Below are 18352 nucleotides of genomic sequence, written 5' to 3' on the forward strand. Positions count from 1 at the left end.
CTTCCAATTATGGGAAACTCATTTATTTTTTGTCTATATTCTATCATTTAATTCCTTAAAATTTTACATGCATTTCATTCTCTGAAAGAGAGAAGCCACTCTTTTATATACATATATATATGATATAGCACTTGCCACAACCTGATAATTACACTATTTAGAATGAGCTTGCTTCTCTTGTGCAAATCAAGTGAAATGTTTCGAAATCTTGTTCTGTTTTAAATAAGCTTGAACTTATTCCCTTTGTTGATTTTGGCAAGTCACAATTGGAGCTTCGTTTTATAAATGACAAAAGCATTCTGTAACTCTTCATTCCTATATCGACATCTTTTCTTATTCCTCTTGAGTGACTCCACCCGGTATGAAGCATTATATACGTATACCAGGATCTCTTCACGTAACGTAGATGGTGGTGAGTTGGCGATTGGTCCGCCGTATGTATTGATGAGGTGGGTTGATTTGTGCAGATTTGTTGCCTGAGAACGTGTTTAATTCGGTGGAGCGTAAGTTCCTTGACTTTGCACGTGCAGTTTTTTCGTCATATGAATGTCGTTCGGTTCACGGACGAGACTTTTTGGTCTCCTGTTTTGTTGGTGTCCTGAAACGAATAAGCGAAGGCTGAGACTCAGTTTGTTGGAGCGCTTTGCCACGTTGCAACATCGCTAATACAATCGATACCTATGTTAATTTTTTAGCAAACATTAAAAATAAGTGCTATAAAAAATATTATTGACACAAATGTTAAGTATTAAAAAAAGTGAGCGTGCTTCTGCGTGGTATGTAAGATAAAAGTATATATATATATAACATTAATAAACAGGACGTCACCTCGACACATGATCTCACTAATCGTGGTGAAATTAGTAGAAATTTTGTGGCAGAGTAATCAGGTCGTTACATCGCTTATTATTATCCGAATGTATTCATGTAAAAATACCCTAAATGAAAAAAACTTACTAGTTATTCCTGTTCATTATCGAATTAAATGTTGGCACTTTGTGAGCTATCAATCTGCTGCGGAGCGCGTAGGTACGCAAAACTATCAGGAACCACACGTTGCTGTCACGTCATTGCAATATATATAAATCTGAACGCGTATTCGCACGTTACGTATGCCGGTTTCAGTCGACGCCGTCTGATGCCCATAATTTTATCCTGTGTACACTCTAGGTGATTGCCGCAGCTGGTTCGCACGGCTGGTTCGGCCATTCCGTATGGTTGTTCCCAAAAAGCCAATAGCACGTCCCTATGGTACAAACGTACTGCTAGCTTTTCTATGTAATTTACAGATCAGGCTGATATGCTGTCGGATTGCTATAGAAGAACACAATAAACAACGTGCAGTGACAGAAAGTCTTAATGACTGATGATCATCGACCACTGCTTTTTCTGTACCGTTATTGAAACCGTTGAAGCTTTGCCTTTGCGCTAACACGCGGTGCATCTGCGTATCGCTCTATAGATCAGATCGCTCGATCTGCCGATCTAATAGCATACATGTTATTTAACAGGGTGCCAGTATCCTGTTAATGACGCGCAGAATAATCTACTAATTAAATGTTAACTGCTCAGGCATCAATTACAAAGATGACCTTGTCATGTTTAGATTATAAAGACCTTCTGTTAAGCTCTTGCCGTAGAATTCAAATATCTACGTTCTGATTATTAACGTCATAATTGTTACTTAATTCCGCCGATCAATACGCGCAAATGGTTTATTTCGGCTCACAATTAGACAAAAACGACCTTTCCTAGTCGTTAACCGTAGAAGACGGCCTCAATAGTCAATTTTTCTTTCTATCGCTTATCAGACAGATGTTCGGCCTGCTAAAGTGACTCTCGGCAAAATACGCCAAAACGAGAAACAACCTGTGGCCTCTCAGGCCCCAGATAGCATAGTATGCGACTTTTCGCTCGGTACGCCATGTGTTAGTTTATCTTCTCGCCAATTTTGCACGTATTTTTATTTCAGAATAAGACAAATACTTGAAATCAGATGAGTAACTAAAAAAAAAGAAAAAACATGAGATTTAATTGATGAAGACATCGCAGCATTTCGTATCATCATATGCTATTGTGTTTCGTATGTACTGAACAACTGACGTACCTTAGATGTATAGAATACATCTAAGGTACGTCAGTTGTTCCCACATTACAACGAACACACAATTAGCAATGAAACTGTTTTGAGATGTTTGCTTATATACCAATCGCGAACACACCTTTGTTTTGTGCTGGAACCAGTCGTCTGATGTAATGTCTAACAGCTTCAAGTTCCGGATGTAAAACTTTCGCAAAAACATACTGTTCGTACTCCTCATGCATTTTCAATTTACTATCTGCTATGAAGTTACGATTTTCAATAATTATGTAGAACAAGCAGAGAATCTCGGATACAGCGAATCTGCCGAATCGATCACTTCAATCGACTTCACACTTTCGACATTTTACGGCCATATCGTAGCTACAGACTATCGGCCAGGGGATCAGCAGAAGCAGCAATAAACACAAGGGTAGTTATCGTTAGAAGAGAGCAAGCAGGCGAATAGAGAAAGTAGAACTTTACTGTGCCTGGCAAAAACTCATTCCTACTCCGAAAAATTTACGTACCTTGCTTTTAGTATCGCACGCCATTCGTAGAAATGTTACCGGACCAGTGCGCAAACAGCGACCGCTGTAGCCGTTCGATACCTGTCAATGTCACCACGATGTTCAACATGTGCCTTCTGACAAATGATTTCGTTGATGATAGTTTGGTTGGCCACTTTCTCTGTGATGGGCTTAGATTTTTAGATGCCCGAGGGCGGTAAGCTGAATGGGCGTTCGAAATTTGTTGGGTTTTTCTCGACGCCTATTCCGTGCTGTCATGTAAAATATTACTTAACTGCATCGTACCGAGTGAACGGTAACTGAATATGCGTCAATTGAATAATGTTCACACAAGTCATCATGAGTCATCTAAGATTCTACACAAATAATCAATTCCAACGATTGTTGTTTTGATTTTGCAACCATCTGTCTTGTTTCATATGGGAGTGTCGTTTAATTGCTTGCTTAAAACGGTCGGAAGCTCTCTGCGTGTCTTCGTCGTACTTTCGTCTAAGTACATGGCAATGCATAGGCACACCGTTCGTTAGCTAGCTCCAGCTAGCGATTATCACCTTGGCCTAATGGTCTTGATAGAGGCGGTAGGACCAGAATGTGTAGTAACTGTGGCAACATCTACTGATTTGTGCTTGTGTGTTATCTTTGACTCGTGTTAATCTTGGACAGCTGTTCGCAATGGTTTTAATTTCTGCTGGCTACTTTTGTCCTTACTGCTATTGTTGTTGTTATTACTGCTGCTTATACTGGTGTTGTTGTTGTTGATGTTGTTTTAGGTATGTTTTAGGCCACGGATCAAGCGGATTATGGACGACGATGAGCGAATTACCGAGCTGGTTGGTATGAACACATCATGGCCTGCGGCTGTTTTCGTGTGCTTGTTTTATTGTTGCTCTCTCTATTGGTCGATTATTAGCCCGTTCGGTACAAGTGTAGAAGTCGTGTGCAACATTATTTTGCATTCGTACGCACACTGTCATCGTCTCGTACGTGATACAATTATAATCACATTTGACTGATTATAATAGGTAAAATGTCTATCTCTTTTCAGCCCCCTTGGCTAAAATCCAAAGTGTGATGCAGATACATTAGCAGCATGCACATATCAGTAACACATACTTCCTACAGACTTTACCGCAATTTTAACGCAAAAAATGTGTTTTTTTTGTCGCTGCGACAGCTACTTTTTAATGGAGTATTATTGATCCACAGTCGCGTACAGTTGTTTGTTGATAAGAACAGCGCAATTCATGCTGTGATCATCGGTTGTGTGTTTTTGTCTGTGTTAGGGGAAAAACGATTGTAAAAACAGCGTGGTTCGTCTTGTGAAGCGTCGTCGATGGCTGTTTCTTGTGACTACCACCTGTTTTACCATAACTGCACCATGCAAGCCGATCGCCATTCACATTTCATTCGGTTAAATTTAGAAGGGCCGAGCGACACACTTGCGAGAGACTACGGGAAACGTATGCATGAGTCCGAAATTTCGTCGTCGTGTACGGATAGCGTGGAATTGGGCTCTGCCAATGTACACGAGAAATCGACTATGTCAACAAAAATCTATGTAGATTGTTGCAAAGAAATGTGTGCGATGTAATTTAATAAAACTATTCAGTTATGACAGTACAATGACAAGTATCAGTTGTTCGAATTTGCTAAAGAGATATGGATTGCCATACGCTTGAAGGGACTTCGACAAATATGGTGAATTTTAGTATCTGCGTACTGTAATCGTACTGTGAGAGCATATCCTGATGGAAAGCTTCCAACCAGATGCGACAGTCGAAAAGGCGCCATAGAATATGCTGGCTATTACTCAAATTTGACCTTAAAGGTAAAGAGTAGCCCCAGAAAACCAATGACACTCGATGAATTAGCAGCCGCAGTTGACCCGCTATTTTAACGGTGTTCTAAGTAGAACTATAATACATTTGAGAATCTGTAGCAGACGAAAAAATTAAACATTCCTTTGTAATCAATGTATATTATTTGCATTAACAGAAATTAGGGTAATTTGAACTGTATATGCTTTTTTTGCGGAAACCCTATTGCTGTGTGTGTTCAATGATGCCCGTGTTTATATGAACTATTAAAAGTGTGTGAAAGTCATTGTTGTTTCTACTACTGGAAGTGTTTTTGCGATTGAACAGTGGATCTCCGTGCTCCGGTTCAGTGATTACGAACTGCGGGCTTCGATACACAGCGGAAATTGCTTGATCAAGAGCTTGTTTTTATATTATATCAATATTATACATAATAAAGGAGTTGTCACGATAAGATGAATTGCCACAGTTTAAGATAGCAGAACTAGTGATATTATGGTCATAAAGTAAAACATCGCAGTTAGTAGACCTGCATCCGGTGTCATAATTTGTTTATATCAGAATCATATCCATTTGAAACAGAACGGATAAAAGCTATCGTATCTCACTTTCGAATCGGTTACAAAATTACTCCGTTAAATGTTGGGTGCCGCAAATAGACATATCAATATAACAGTCGTTATACATTGGCGCGGGATTGGGGCTTTTATTGGCTAAAGGGCATTCGATTGGCTTTTCTTGTCTAGTATGCGTACCGGACTGGAGTAAAATGCAATCATATTTAGTCTATTGTCCGTTACCTTAGCTCGCTAGATCATACCGTACAACTTTTCTCTCGTCTCCATATGTTTCCGTCGGACTTATCCGTACACAACTAGCATTTACAATACATTCCATGATTAGAAATGCTATACACAAAAATACAAATCCACGCATCTTCTCTTGTACGTATATGCCCGTATTGATCATCCATTCGTTCACGTGTTTCATGACGACGTGGTCGATGACGGCAGTTGAGATCGGCTGGACTATAAATCAATTAACTTTAATCTCATCTAACTATTTGTCGGTCCAGTTTGTGTTACTACATAGAAGCTTCTGCTTATGTCTGTCACAGCAGTAGAGAATTTAAAGTTAGAAATAGTACTTACGAACAGCACCCGTTTCGGGCATCTTCAATATAGCTATCAATACGAATACGGGAAAGGATTTCTAAGCTCGCTGACAAAAATACAATCCCCTTTTTGCCGATGTTAACGCCTGTTTGAGATGTATCGCTTCACTGAATCATGACGCTACTTTCTTTACTGTTGGATCTGCGGCGCTACGGCCGTGTTGATTTGCTTTTGAGTATGCTGCAGTTAATTATCGCAGATGACCTGCGCTTGGGGTCTCTGCAGTGGACCAGCTCTGCTTTATTTGGTGCCACCTGATAAGCGGGGGTTTTCGTCTGTCGTCGCCTATAGAACAGGCGGAAGAACGGTCGGTCGCCGATTTGTGTTTCGGTGGTAATAGATATACGTTTGGTGACTATTGTAGGTTAATATTGATAAATTTGGTCTTTGTGGCCGTTGTAGGGGTGTCTCTTGGAACGCAACTCATTGTAAACATTGACTTTTCGGCGCACAACCAATCGGCCGAAAAACCATACATCATGCCGACTATGCTCGCCGCCAGTTTGTATTTGAGGTAATGATTTGTCACTGTCGTCTCCGTACCCCGCGCATTGTGCTTAGTGAAAATTGCCTGGCAGATTTTTCGTTTCCCAGCTACGTAACTCCTCATTAGAAAGGCTAAAATAAACAGCGTAAAATGTAAGTATTATTGGTAGCTTTATTGCGCGGTCGTCTTGTCCATTGCTCACGAGGGATAGGCGGCACTGGCCGGCCTTTCGCGTACACCACCGTGATCGCAAAATGTTTGCCTACAAGGATAAAATAAATATGCTCGGTTATTGCGTTTCAGCAATTTTCTTTTGTTATGAATGTGTCATCCTCACTCATAATGGATATTTTTTTGACAGTGGTCAGATTTTTTCTCGTTAAAAATCTTATCCGTTATTTCAGCGGATAGAGAAATTGCCTGACTCAGGTGTAAAAACAGCAAGTTACGGGAAGTTCTTAACAAAGATATTGCATACATTATGGCACAACGAGTCTAACGTTGTTGTTGCTATTGCTTTTGTTAGTGGTGTAATCCAAGCATGGAACTTGCCTTCGATTCCACCAAGATAAGGTTGCGGATAGGTCGTCCTCATAGACTGCTTTACTGTCTATGGTTAACGAAAAGACAACCGCCAGCTTAAACCAATGCTGTCTTCTCTAATAAGTAGATGCTATAATATACTGCGTCTTTATATTCTATTGGGTATACAAATGACATCATTGTCACCAACAGAGTCTCGTGAATGACCGGACCTCTGTCAGTCTAATACAACCGTTTCTACTACCTCCATAACTACTGTGCTACCATTGTATTTGTTTATAGTATATCCGCTAGTACATACTTCTGATAATGGTAACGTACCCCATTCAGATAAGCTTTCCCATGTAGTGTATCTCTCTTGCGATTATGGCAGATCCGGAGCTTCCATCTATATAGCCATATAGTAGACCTCGTTTTTACAGACATATATATATGTATGCAGAATCCATTTAAAAGCTTCTCATTATATAAGAGTATGTTTAGAAAGAAGTGTATTGTATGCTTTTTTCCAGCCAGCTGATACTTTTGTCTGTTGTGGGTTCACTTTGCCTACAATTATAAAGCAGTCGACTCCTTAGCATGGCTATTCTAATGCTATGAATTTATTTTGACGAGCGATACTTCTGATTATAGGCACCTGAAACAACTAAGGGGGTCACAGTGGCTTCGGTGATGTTCGAAACGCGTCAGTCAATAGCTCGTCATCGGTAGTGCGCTTGATGGAACGCTGCTCCAAAAAATCCCTTTAAGTGAAGATTAAGATCGTATTATATAGTAAAGTTACATTGGAAATTAGATTATGTGGATACGTTTCCATAATATACAGATATTGTCCAAAGTAAAATGAAGTAACAATTTATCTGAAACCCCTCTGACACGAAGCGAATGAGAACCGTGAAGGACAGCTATAGATCTGACGCTAATCTAACCGCTAATCTGACTTCGACTAACCGCACTGGAGCACTTTTTTGAGAATATCGTTTTCGGATTGTATTATCACGTCAAAAGTTAAGTACGAGAGCAAAGCATTGGCCTATTGGACTAGAACCTGCCCTATACTTTTAACCCTTAACCCATGCAGGGTCATGATCATTATATGGGTATTATACCTATAATTACGTTACTGTTCGCAAAATAATCTGCAAATAAATAAAGCGTGATTTTCTAATTCTTAGTAAAGGGAACCATTTAATATATCATTTATGTCAAATAATCTTTTGGCCGTTTCTACAAGCTAAAATGCAGCCATAGACCATTGCAGATAGCCGCTTATTCTATTTTCTATTCATATCGCCTTTTTCATTCATTTGTTACTATCCTTATCCAAAAGCGCCACATTTCAAATATATACTATGTTATTAAAAATCGAACAAAGACAATCAATGGACTCGACGAAGAAAAGATTGCAGGACTCGCACAGAAATATAATGTTTTTTCGAGTAATTAGAAACAATTCTGATACATATTTCTTAACTATATCTTGCCACACAGATGTATAATATTTCTGGTGGAACCTGAAGAATTGGACCTGTCAATCAGAGGCCACCTGGAACGTTTCATTGATCCTAATATTCACTTGTCCATGAACGAAACTCCCGTCACAACAACTGTCAGTCACTTTAGTGGATGTACAGCTCTGTTCCCCGAAGTATTCGTACATCGATCGTTCCCGCAATGTCCAACATGAAAATCGGATTGACTCAACAGTTTCTCGTGTTTCAGCATGGTTCAATGTTTCTCACGCAAGAGCATGAGGTCGCCGCCGGTTCCCAACTAACTTCGATATGCGGTCTGCTTTTTATTGAATTCTGATCATAGCAATACCGTCATCGACGCAGTACATAATTATGTATTCAGCGACTCCCCTGAGTGGAATTTGGCGACTTCGAGTGGTATATGATCGCTTGCTTTTCGTGCGGTAGACATTCCATTTCACTGCTCTGGCCTAACCAATTTGCAATTAAAACTTCCTTGGCTGTATAGCCTGGCCACAAAATTTCACGTTTATCGCCGATCGTTTGCACGGATAACCTCACTTTCCCGCTAGTTTTAGTAAAGCTATTATTTTTGCGGTGTTACCTTCCGTTACTAGGGCACGCTTGTTGTCTTCGTTGTTGTGCCTATGGTGATTTTTCATAATGACAATTGAGGCTGCAGGAGAGGACCATCATGCTCCGAAATGGTTATTATTATCGTTTTGTTGCCATTATCCTGGTGTTTTTATAAAACAGTAACGTTGCAGATCCATCCCATTGCATATGTGATACATATATTTCTATTAGTGGTATGATTTTAGCTCGAGCTTGATTTTTGTCCCATTTCATCTTCGATGTCTTCGCAAGCATCTGTAACATTCGATGCTGTTCGAGCTGCTTAATATAGCACCGTTTTGCGTCTGACAAAGTTGATTACTTCGCATCCTCTCGTTACCGTTTATTGAAGTTCACAGCATGCGAAGTTGATAAGTTGATGAGATGAACAAACAGGATATAGTCACCTTTATTTCATGAGCTTCCTATAACTATTGCCAATTCTGCATAGCCGGTTTAAAACAGCGTTCGTATTAACTGAAAGCATTTAGAAAGAAGTTTGGTGGGGGCAAAGGTGGACAGATTTGATGTGCAACCTATTAGCTTTGGGTTATTTTGTACGGACGGAACGTTTACTACAGCCACCGTTGTTGGGGTAGTGGTTGTTTGCGAGGCCGGCCACCCGCCTAACAAAGGTAGCTTAAGATGTTGACGATACGTTGCCCTTCAGCGGCGCCAGCAACGGCAACTGGACTCGTTGTACGTTTGACAATCGTCATTCTCATGATTGTCATGGAAACGCCTTGAATAATAGCAATGCCGAGACAGCCAAAAAAGTAGAGGTGGCTGAGGGTTGAGGAGCAAAATCTGTCGATTCGTATGCTATTTTAGTTTCCCGATACCGTCAAGGTCATACACATATACACACCTATTTCGGTACGTTTTTTCTTCAGCAGAATGAGCTCAAGCCTACTTGATGGCTCGTACGTATTTAGGAATCTCATGGGAGTTATATGGAAGGATGCCTTTTGGCTTTGAACGCTGCCGAAGCAACGCCCATAAAAAAACATGATTGAGAAAGAAAGAGAGCTGTCCGAAGGGTTTTACCCATAAGAAAAACAAGGAGAAAAAAACTAAAATAATTAAAAAGACATAGACCACAATCTTTATTCAATCAAATGCGCCTTTATTAAGCTGTCAAAAGTCGTACATACACTACTGTATTTACAGTGCTGTGCATATGATAGTCGTCATGGTATTTTTATTATTAATTCCTATTATTCTTGCGGGAAATATCGCGAGAGTAAATTCAATAAACTCCAAATGCATCTTCACTATGTTGCTATCACTACAATTTTTTTTCATCTCTGCTTGCAAGAACGTCAGGTCATACCACATCAATTTACTGCAATGATTTATGAGATCGTCTGCTTTAGCGGCTTGTCCCTCCCTCTTCCAGTTTCTTCATTTCTAAACATGGTAGCGCGAAGTTACAGTTCTGCCTAAATGGCCCTCTTTGCTCGTGGTAGGCGGACCCCGTTTAGAGTCAGCGGTAACTGTTACTATTGTATGCGTATATCATTTGTCAGGGTCTCTAATATACTTCAAGTGTTAACTATAGGTTTAAGTGTCTGCTATACCGGATGTGTACGATCAGTCATCGTACTGCCGAGTCCGGAGCTCTCTAAATTTAGAAATTAGTGTCGACTAGGGGTCCGCGCCCCTGGACAGCATATAACCTAGAGGCCTCCGCTAGTGCATGAAGTTCTTGGCAAACTGGCCTGACCATGTAGTGTTTGGCCCACTAGGGCGAAGGCGTATGTAGATGCGTGGCTCCGCCTAATTTTCAGGTTGGCGCTCATCATACGCTGCGCATGTAAACACGATTTAAGAAAGTTTCGGCTTCAGGAATCAACCTGCATAGAATAGCGAATCGCAACATCCGCGTTTTTCATTGTTTTTTTTCTCTATAATCGTATTGCTTTAAAAATAGTGCTTAACAACAATTTAGTGCTCGATCTCAATTGAGCAGCTATTCAAATATCTAAGATAAGTAAGTACAGTTACTACTTTTTTAAATGGTCTTCATAAACTCGTTTTGTATCTTACAGTGGGTTTCCTGTGGGGCACTAACAGTCCTGATAGATAAGATTTCCTTGTTAAAAAATTTTTTCTATTTATCCATAATAAAATGCAATATTTTAGAGTGAACTCGGTTCGCACATTCAACAGTTCTGGGACAACCAACATTATTCTCCCATCGATAGATACAGTATAAACTCAAAACGCTCTAGTAAAGCAAATCATTGTGTTATTCATTGTCAGTTCAGTAACATCAAATTCTAATGGTCATCATCTGTCGTTCCGTCGTGTCATACTACCAGAACCACCCATCAAATCGGTCCTTTATGGCCCACTTTGTGAGCGCCTAAATGATCACCGGTCATCACCTTTGAAATAGGTAGAAACGTGGTTATTTGATTATGTCCCTGACACTAGCGCGCGTCGCACACGAGTTAATGCGTGTTTAAGTTGTAAGCGACTGTTTCGTTGATAAACGAATGCTAGAAATAACTTTGATGTCATGTTTTCATAGAAAACATTGCTCCATCAAAGAGCCCATAGCGCGATGTTTTTTGTGTTTGACACTGGTTTCTGTTGCTTAATCCTTCTGTTTTTTCCAAAGGTGGGTGGGATTTCGTAGGTAACCACCATCAACGACAGCAACATATCGAATATGTTACTATAGTGACCATCAGCTAGGATAATATGCCATTTAGAATCGTTTTATCTTTATATATCCGCAAAGTGACAAGGCGATTTAAGCGTCCATTAGAAACGACAGCATCGTTGATTGATGAAACGGTGTATTGGTATGAACTAAATATGATTGTATAATTATTAAGCAGAACGCTGATGCTATATATGTCGCTGAGCAAAAAAAATGCTCAGCTCTTGTTGGCTTGAGCTCACCTCGTAATTATGCTTGTGGGGCCGCATTTGTGCGCCTGTCTGCTATCAATTCGTGAGGTACGAAAGAGCCTTGAAGTGAGTCTGTCACGCTTAGTACAGGCAATAACATAAAAAAGAGAAAGAATACAGGAAACTAACAGAAAAGTTCAACATTTCACACAAGTCACGTTAAACCACTTTGACAGATTATTTATTGGCGAGAAAACTGATGGCAAGGACTGCGGTGAAGAAGCACAATTTGAATTCAACGGAAATTGTCGGGTCCAAAAATCGACTCTTAAAAACTATTTCTCGCCGTCTGGCTCAACTATCTGACATTTGCCTATGATTAATTAATACCGCGCGGTTTCTGAGTACAATGAAGAAATTCTAAAGAGAGTCTGTAGTGCTGTTCGCCATAATAGGCTTGAACTCTGCGAGTACGTATTCTTTACCTTCACATTTCTTCGGCCCACGCGTAGCAATACAACTCGATGTCTGTGTCAGCTCAAGCACCATATTAACCAGATCAGGGCTTCTTCCGACTTCTTCTTCTCCCAGGATCTGACAAATACTTGAAAATGAAAAGCTTTGAGACAAGCGAGCGCATCCAAAATGAAATGTGACCAAAGCTGGTTTTTATACTGACACACCTGACGATTGGGGCATATGGGATTGACTATATATATATATAAGATGTGTACTGTGACTAATGCTAAGACAAATGCGTAGAATCTCGTGAACGGAAACAACCATTAGGCTGGTTGTAGCATGCTTAATCCGACAATAATTCTGTTCATAGACAAAAGGTATATTTAAATTGTAAACTGTGCAATAGTAGCCTGTTAAGTAAGTTATGACCAGTGCTTTATTACTTTTTAATTTTTTTTCTTTGTTGCTGGTCCACTGTTATATTATATACCGTTTGATATAATCTATCACTGAAGGTAAGGGCAAATAATCTGAGAGGTCTGATCATATTTGCCGCGAATTTCGTGTCCACGCATGCATCAAATACAGAAATCAAAGAGCGGGAGTACGGTGAGCTCTGGCAGGCAAATTGCAAATGAATTTTAAAGTTTTATTTCCGTACATCGAAAGTAAAAACGCAGATAGTGTAAGCATTTTATGACGGACGTCGGTGAAAAATAATTATTGACATCTGTTGATATAGTGAGGCAATTTCATGTGCTTACTTTGGCTGCCGCATGCCCAAAACGACATGTAATCTTAATGCGGACGCTTGGTATGGCCGCAAGCTACAATATGAACCCCTTTTTTAGAACTATTCAATAAAAACACATTTGTAGATTTAGAACGTCATGAACAAATAGACACTAACGATATTGAAGGTGTTACGAGGGGGTTGGGGTTGGCGACTGGAACGGCAGCGAAGTCTCGACGCTGATTGTGGTTATAGCGCAATGGTGTTTTCTTGCAGAATACATCTATGCGCAACGAAATCAGCTGACGGCTTGTTCCTTTAGAAACACTTATCAATGGGCCGCCATTCGGTCGAAGCGTAACAGAACGGTACGGAAATAGACTTTTATCTTTCGTTTCACGCAGCCTTAATGGAGTGCATGAAGTATTATAGACTACTTAGCCGTAACAGAAGAAATGCTAAGTATGAGCAAGACAACAAAGCTGTCAATAGGAAAAAATTGTTACATTTACTTTTTGTTCAGCTCAAGTTAAAATCAAACTTCAAGTTACTCACTTTAAAGGGAAACAGATATACGCAATGAAGAAGCTCCGAGTAGAGTTTCTGTTAACTGATCAATCGCTATTCTGTATCAAACAATTAATATTCATTATTGTCACTTCTTCGCAACAGAAGCCATCGCAATGAATTGTATCTGTTCTGCTGACTTTTATAACATTTTACAGAACCGCCTCATTGTTATGAAGAGGAATTAGCAAAATACTTTTTTCATTCGGCTTGCGATACAAGTTGTCATGGAATAAGCTGTGGGTTAATCCCCCTAATATTAGCGACACTACGTATCAACAGGTGCACCAATGTGACTGTTGTTTAAAGCCGTCGCCTGAAAGCCGTTTACGTCAGCAGATCAGATTGGTTCAAAGATCAGACTCGGCGGACGAGCAGACTCATAAACGGCCGGTCTGCCCCCCTTTCAACGGACTAAATGGATACATGCTTTTATTCGACGCTCCCATTCTTTAATAAGTTCGTCGTTCTCTTAAGTGATCCGCGCTAGTTCTTTGGCCTAAGAGCCAAAAGCTAACAGAGGAAGCATTAGTTCGTTGCTTAGAAGGGACGGACCCCGCAACAACAAGAGCTTTGTCCTTCGCAGAAAGTGGGTGGACCAGATTGTGCGCGCAGCTAAATTAGCCCAACTCCAGCTCAATCTGACCGCCGGCGTATGGCAGAAACAAACGCTTGTTTTCCCTCTTTGCTTCTTTTTTTCCTAATCTACGTCCTTTCCACTTTCTGGATCCCCGTCTTCGGTCATCTTCTATTCGACAGCTCATTATCCTCACCGATTCGTCGTAAAACTTCGTTATTCTCTCTATCGCGTTCCCAGAAAACATCTTTAGGACTGCTGGAAAATCGCGTTGTCATGGTACTAGCCTTCTAGGAGTAACTCTTAACGGCCGCCAGTGCCGTAGCTTGGTAATTGCACATCTGGCACCTATTAGAAGCCTAACCTTGACCCTCCCCCGTTTCTGCCTCGCCTCGCTCCACCGACGCTGGGAGCTCCAAGGTCGCTCGGCGCGTCCTTCCTCCTTTGCTATTACCATTACCACTTTTTCAATGATAACCTTGGACCATAGCCTTATGGACCTTGAATGGATGCCTTTCGTTCGGTCCACCTTCCTATGCTCTGGCTGAGTAAGAGCGCTGTCAGCCTCAGCCTCAGTTGTTAAGCTAAGCTGTAGATTTTAATATGTAGGCAAAAATAACCGAAGAGTGTTTGCAAAAAATATGTTGGCATAACAGTCGTTGCGTGCCGACTTTTCGAGCAGAGTAGATGGCCTAGGCCAAGTAGTTTCGCAGTTTTTTTAACCTTCTCAGCCAATCAACACTCATAGAAACTCTAATAAACCTCAGGACTTCCGTCAAGAAATAGAAGTATACTACCTACTACTGCCGACGTCTGGCTTCAGAAAAATGGCTTGTGGTGTTTCGGTGCGTAGGCGTCCCTATGCTCTGGTCGCATCCGTACCCCTATTTTGGAACTCACGTTCCTGGCGTTCATTGGTACGTTCTGTTTCTCAGATATCCGGCTATTCGGGAGTACATACTACCGACCAGTTGCCCATTCAATCTATTCTAGCAAAGCAGAACCACGATATTCAGTGGAAAGGTTTCTGCGGCAAGGTCTTTTGTTCTTCTACTTTCACTGCAATTCAGCTTTATTTTTGCCTATCGACTTCCTCGTTGCTGACGAGTTGCAACAATAAACACAGCCGGAACTCTACCAGACTTACACGGGCTGCCGACATAATGACAATGACCAATGCTGATATTTGGTTTTCCGTACTGTAACTGAGGCTTTGCTGACGGCTTCGGTCCAGCCGGAGCTTCCAAAGTGATTGCAAGACCGATGTCGTATGCGTCGCGTGACGGAGCCTTAAAATGAAACCGTCAGCTTTTGCCGATAGTACGGTACAGCACGGCATTGAACAGCAAAGCAAAATTACTTCGTTCTTTTTGTCGTCATCGTCGCCGTTGTTGTTTACAGAAAGTGGCGAGGGCATAGCGCGGGAACAAGCATGCACGGGCGACAAAATAGAAAGCGAGAGGATTTAAGGAAGGATTTAAGAACCTAGGGACTAGTAGGCGGTAAGTAGCGTCTACCTAGTGGCAACGGCGGTAATAAAGGACAATTTTGAGTGAAGGCTAAGCCCAGCTTACGCTCCAAGTTGAAACAGCGCTGCTGGCGCTCGTCATAGCGGCAATGGTGGCCACAACTTGCCAGCACTGCTGCAGACGGCGCCGACGAACACGGGAAGCAGCAAATAGAGGAGGGTCATGGTGCGATATTACGGCCGATCGACGCATTGGCTCGGCTAGAGAAAAGAGTAGAAACATGACATAGATGAAGGCAGATTTCAGTAAAAAGAATTGCGCTTCTGCTATTTTGAGAAAAAAATTTGACTTTGATTTGGTAAAGCTAAATACATTCTCCGAAAGAAAGAGCGAGAAACAGTCATCGATGCTATATCGACAGGGCGGTTGAGAATTTAGTAGAGCTCCAACAGAACCGATAGTGACCGTAGCAGACGTCTCGCATAGTAGCGGTCGCTAGGTGCCGGCTGGCTCGGTCTGGTTGGAACGGATAAACGTGCAAAATGATGTGGTGCAAGAGGAGGGCATAGACTGTGGAATAGCTGCAGATTCTGGCAAACCTTGGGAAGGGTCAAGGATTTAACGGAGTGCACAAAACGATAGAAGAGCACGAGTAGAAAAGTCAGCCCCGGCCGGCCTCTTTCTCTACTGGATATTTAACTCTATTATCAAGATGTGCGCTAAGTGTTGTAATGACCGCTAGTGGGGGTTTAAAAAAATAGCAGAAAAATAACTGTCTCTTCTAGAAATGGCGAGTTGTGGGTTTTATGCTAATAATAATAGAGGAGGTGGCATGGACTGTGAGCAATAGACAGTCGAAATTTGTATTTTCGTTCTACAGTTTTCTTAAAGGGATGCCGCTGTAGTTGTGCTATGAGAGGGCAGTCGCTGTCAACTCTGTCGGCATGTCCCTTTTCGCCATTTTTGCTTAGATTTCGTAGAAATTTTATCTTCTGAGGGATTTAAGGCTGAAACATTTTATGTATACATACGTGTGTGGGAATGATTTTTCGTAAAGGCGTGGGGACAGAGTTTGTGTCATCTTTAAAAAATACAGGTATTTTTCCTGACGGTGTCAGCCCGTTTTTAGTGGTAAACTCGTTATTACCTCTTCAGAAATTGTTCACAATGTACTTTGCGTACACAATAAAAAAACACTATATAAGTATATTGTGCTGGGAGGGGAGGGGGACATTTAAACTGAATTAATCTTCCTCTGACAATCGGTGGACTCCAAAAAGACCCATGCCATAGACCTAATTAATGAATCTACAATCAGTTTTGATGTTACAGATAAGAAGAATTTGTTTAGCAACGATCGTTGCATATTAACGCATACTAAGCCAAAGACCTTGGCTCTGAACGCCTTAAACAAGTATAACTCCTAGTTGCTTTTGCCGTTACTAATATAGCGTTCGGTTCGCAATGCGGGCGGAGATGAGGTGGGGATTCGAAGCAATTGCTTCTGCATACAGGGCAATCGCACTGCTTCGGCTGCGTCGACTGGTGGTTCCAGATAGCTGCTTATTTCCTTTTGGTAGTTAATTGGATCAATATTTAATCGTCTAAAAGGTAAACGATATCAATAGAAACTATATTGATTGCCGCTGCCCCTTCGTCACATTGGAAAATTGAACGGTACATATAAACGTTCGGTGATTTTTCTTCGTCATCAGCAGTAACTTGGTATTTGATGTGCCGAACAAGTTTACTAATGGTTCGAGACTAGTTTAGAGCGTGTGAGCTTCGCGATTACCAAAGAAGCCAGCTATCAAGTTTTAGTCATCTCGAAGGCTTTTTGACATCAGTTCGAACGAACCATAATAGCGAACGCCGTTTGGATAGTCACAGCGTATGCAATAGCCGCATGCAAGCTTACGTTCCACGCGAATATGGACGGTTCACTATTTAGAAATCTGATAAGATAGATTCTAATCGATCGCGGGCGAACTTTCAAAACTTCAATACGAACGAATTAAAAATCAAGGTAAGTAGACGTACAAACTATAACTAAAAAGTATCGAGGTTATCACATCTGAAGCCTCTTATAGATAACACGCACATAGTACTATAATAGACATTTCTCTAGACCTGTCTTCCTCAAAGAAACACGAAGCACACGTAGAATTGTTTAGTAAAAACGTTCAGGATGTTTTGGCCCATGTCCATAAAAGTATTTGTCGATTTATCCTGAGAGCAGTCTAGACAATATATATATATATAGACACGATGTGCGTTTAGATAAATGATCGAGTTTCACTTAAGGATACTTACTTGCACAGTGTTAGTGAATCGATTTACTTGACAGTGAAGCTCAACAAGCATTTGAATAATTGTATTTTTTAATTTTTCGCTTTGGCCACTAGGTATCATGGATTTATGTAGCGGGTTCCTTAGGCGATACCCGTTCAGAGTTCCAAGTGTGTGCGCATTATAAAATCTAACTAGACAAAGCTAATAGGTCGAGCTTTTGGGGCATTTTCGGGCAATATTCTAGGCTCGTCACTAAATGTCTGTTACAGCGGCATCTGGCTCCCTATGACAAATAGCATCGTTATAATATATTCATCGTACAAACTCAAAAGAAGATGAGTTTTCAAATTTCCGCAAATATTTACTGTATTTTGCAATGAGGTTACGATAAAAAGGCACATATGCTGTCGTCTGCCGAATCGATTGAGACGTCTACCGTCAACGGTTTCCTTGATTACAACAGGTCATTAAGGAAAATGACCAAAACTAACACACAAAGGGGCCATATCTATCCCTCATGACAATACTAGATCACATAGGTCTTGGGTACTATTCGGCAAAAGCGGAGGGAACTTCGACTGGGAATTTTAATTTATCAGCAGTTTAGGCCAGACCCTGCATTACCGGACTATCGTTTGTTTCGGCGTCTTTAGAATTCTGTCCTGCTG

At 41.0% G+C, this 18352-nt stretch overlaps 1 protein-coding gene and 1 long non-coding RNA gene across 7 annotated transcripts in view; one reads left to right on the forward strand and one right to left on the reverse strand.

Annotated features, from left to right (window-relative positions):
• LOC111269980 (uncharacterized) overlaps positions 1 to 18352 on the forward strand; it is a 63115-nt gene that overhangs the window by 10513 nt on the left and 34250 nt on the right. The gene's annotated exons all lie outside the window — the stretch shown is intronic.
• LOC111269981 (uncharacterized) lies at positions 44 to 3374 on the reverse strand. Of its 2 annotated transcripts, XR_002686045.1 has the most exons (4): positions 2611 to 3374; positions 2223 to 2471; positions 958 to 1314; positions 44 to 598 (listed from the first exon to the last, which is right to left on the reverse strand). It is a non-coding gene; the product is annotated as an uncharacterized LOC111269981 (long non-coding RNA). The 2 variants fall into 2 exon arrangements; XR_002686046.1 differs by lacking the exon at positions 2223 to 2471.

This window comes from Varroa jacobsoni, unplaced genomic scaffold (genome assembly GCF_002532875.2).
Source record: "Varroa jacobsoni isolate VJ856 unplaced genomic scaffold, vjacob_1.0 scaffold_1428, whole genome shotgun sequence".
In the NCBI taxonomy this organism is placed as follows: domain Eukaryota; kingdom Metazoa; phylum Arthropoda; class Arachnida; order Mesostigmata; family Varroidae; genus Varroa; species Varroa jacobsoni.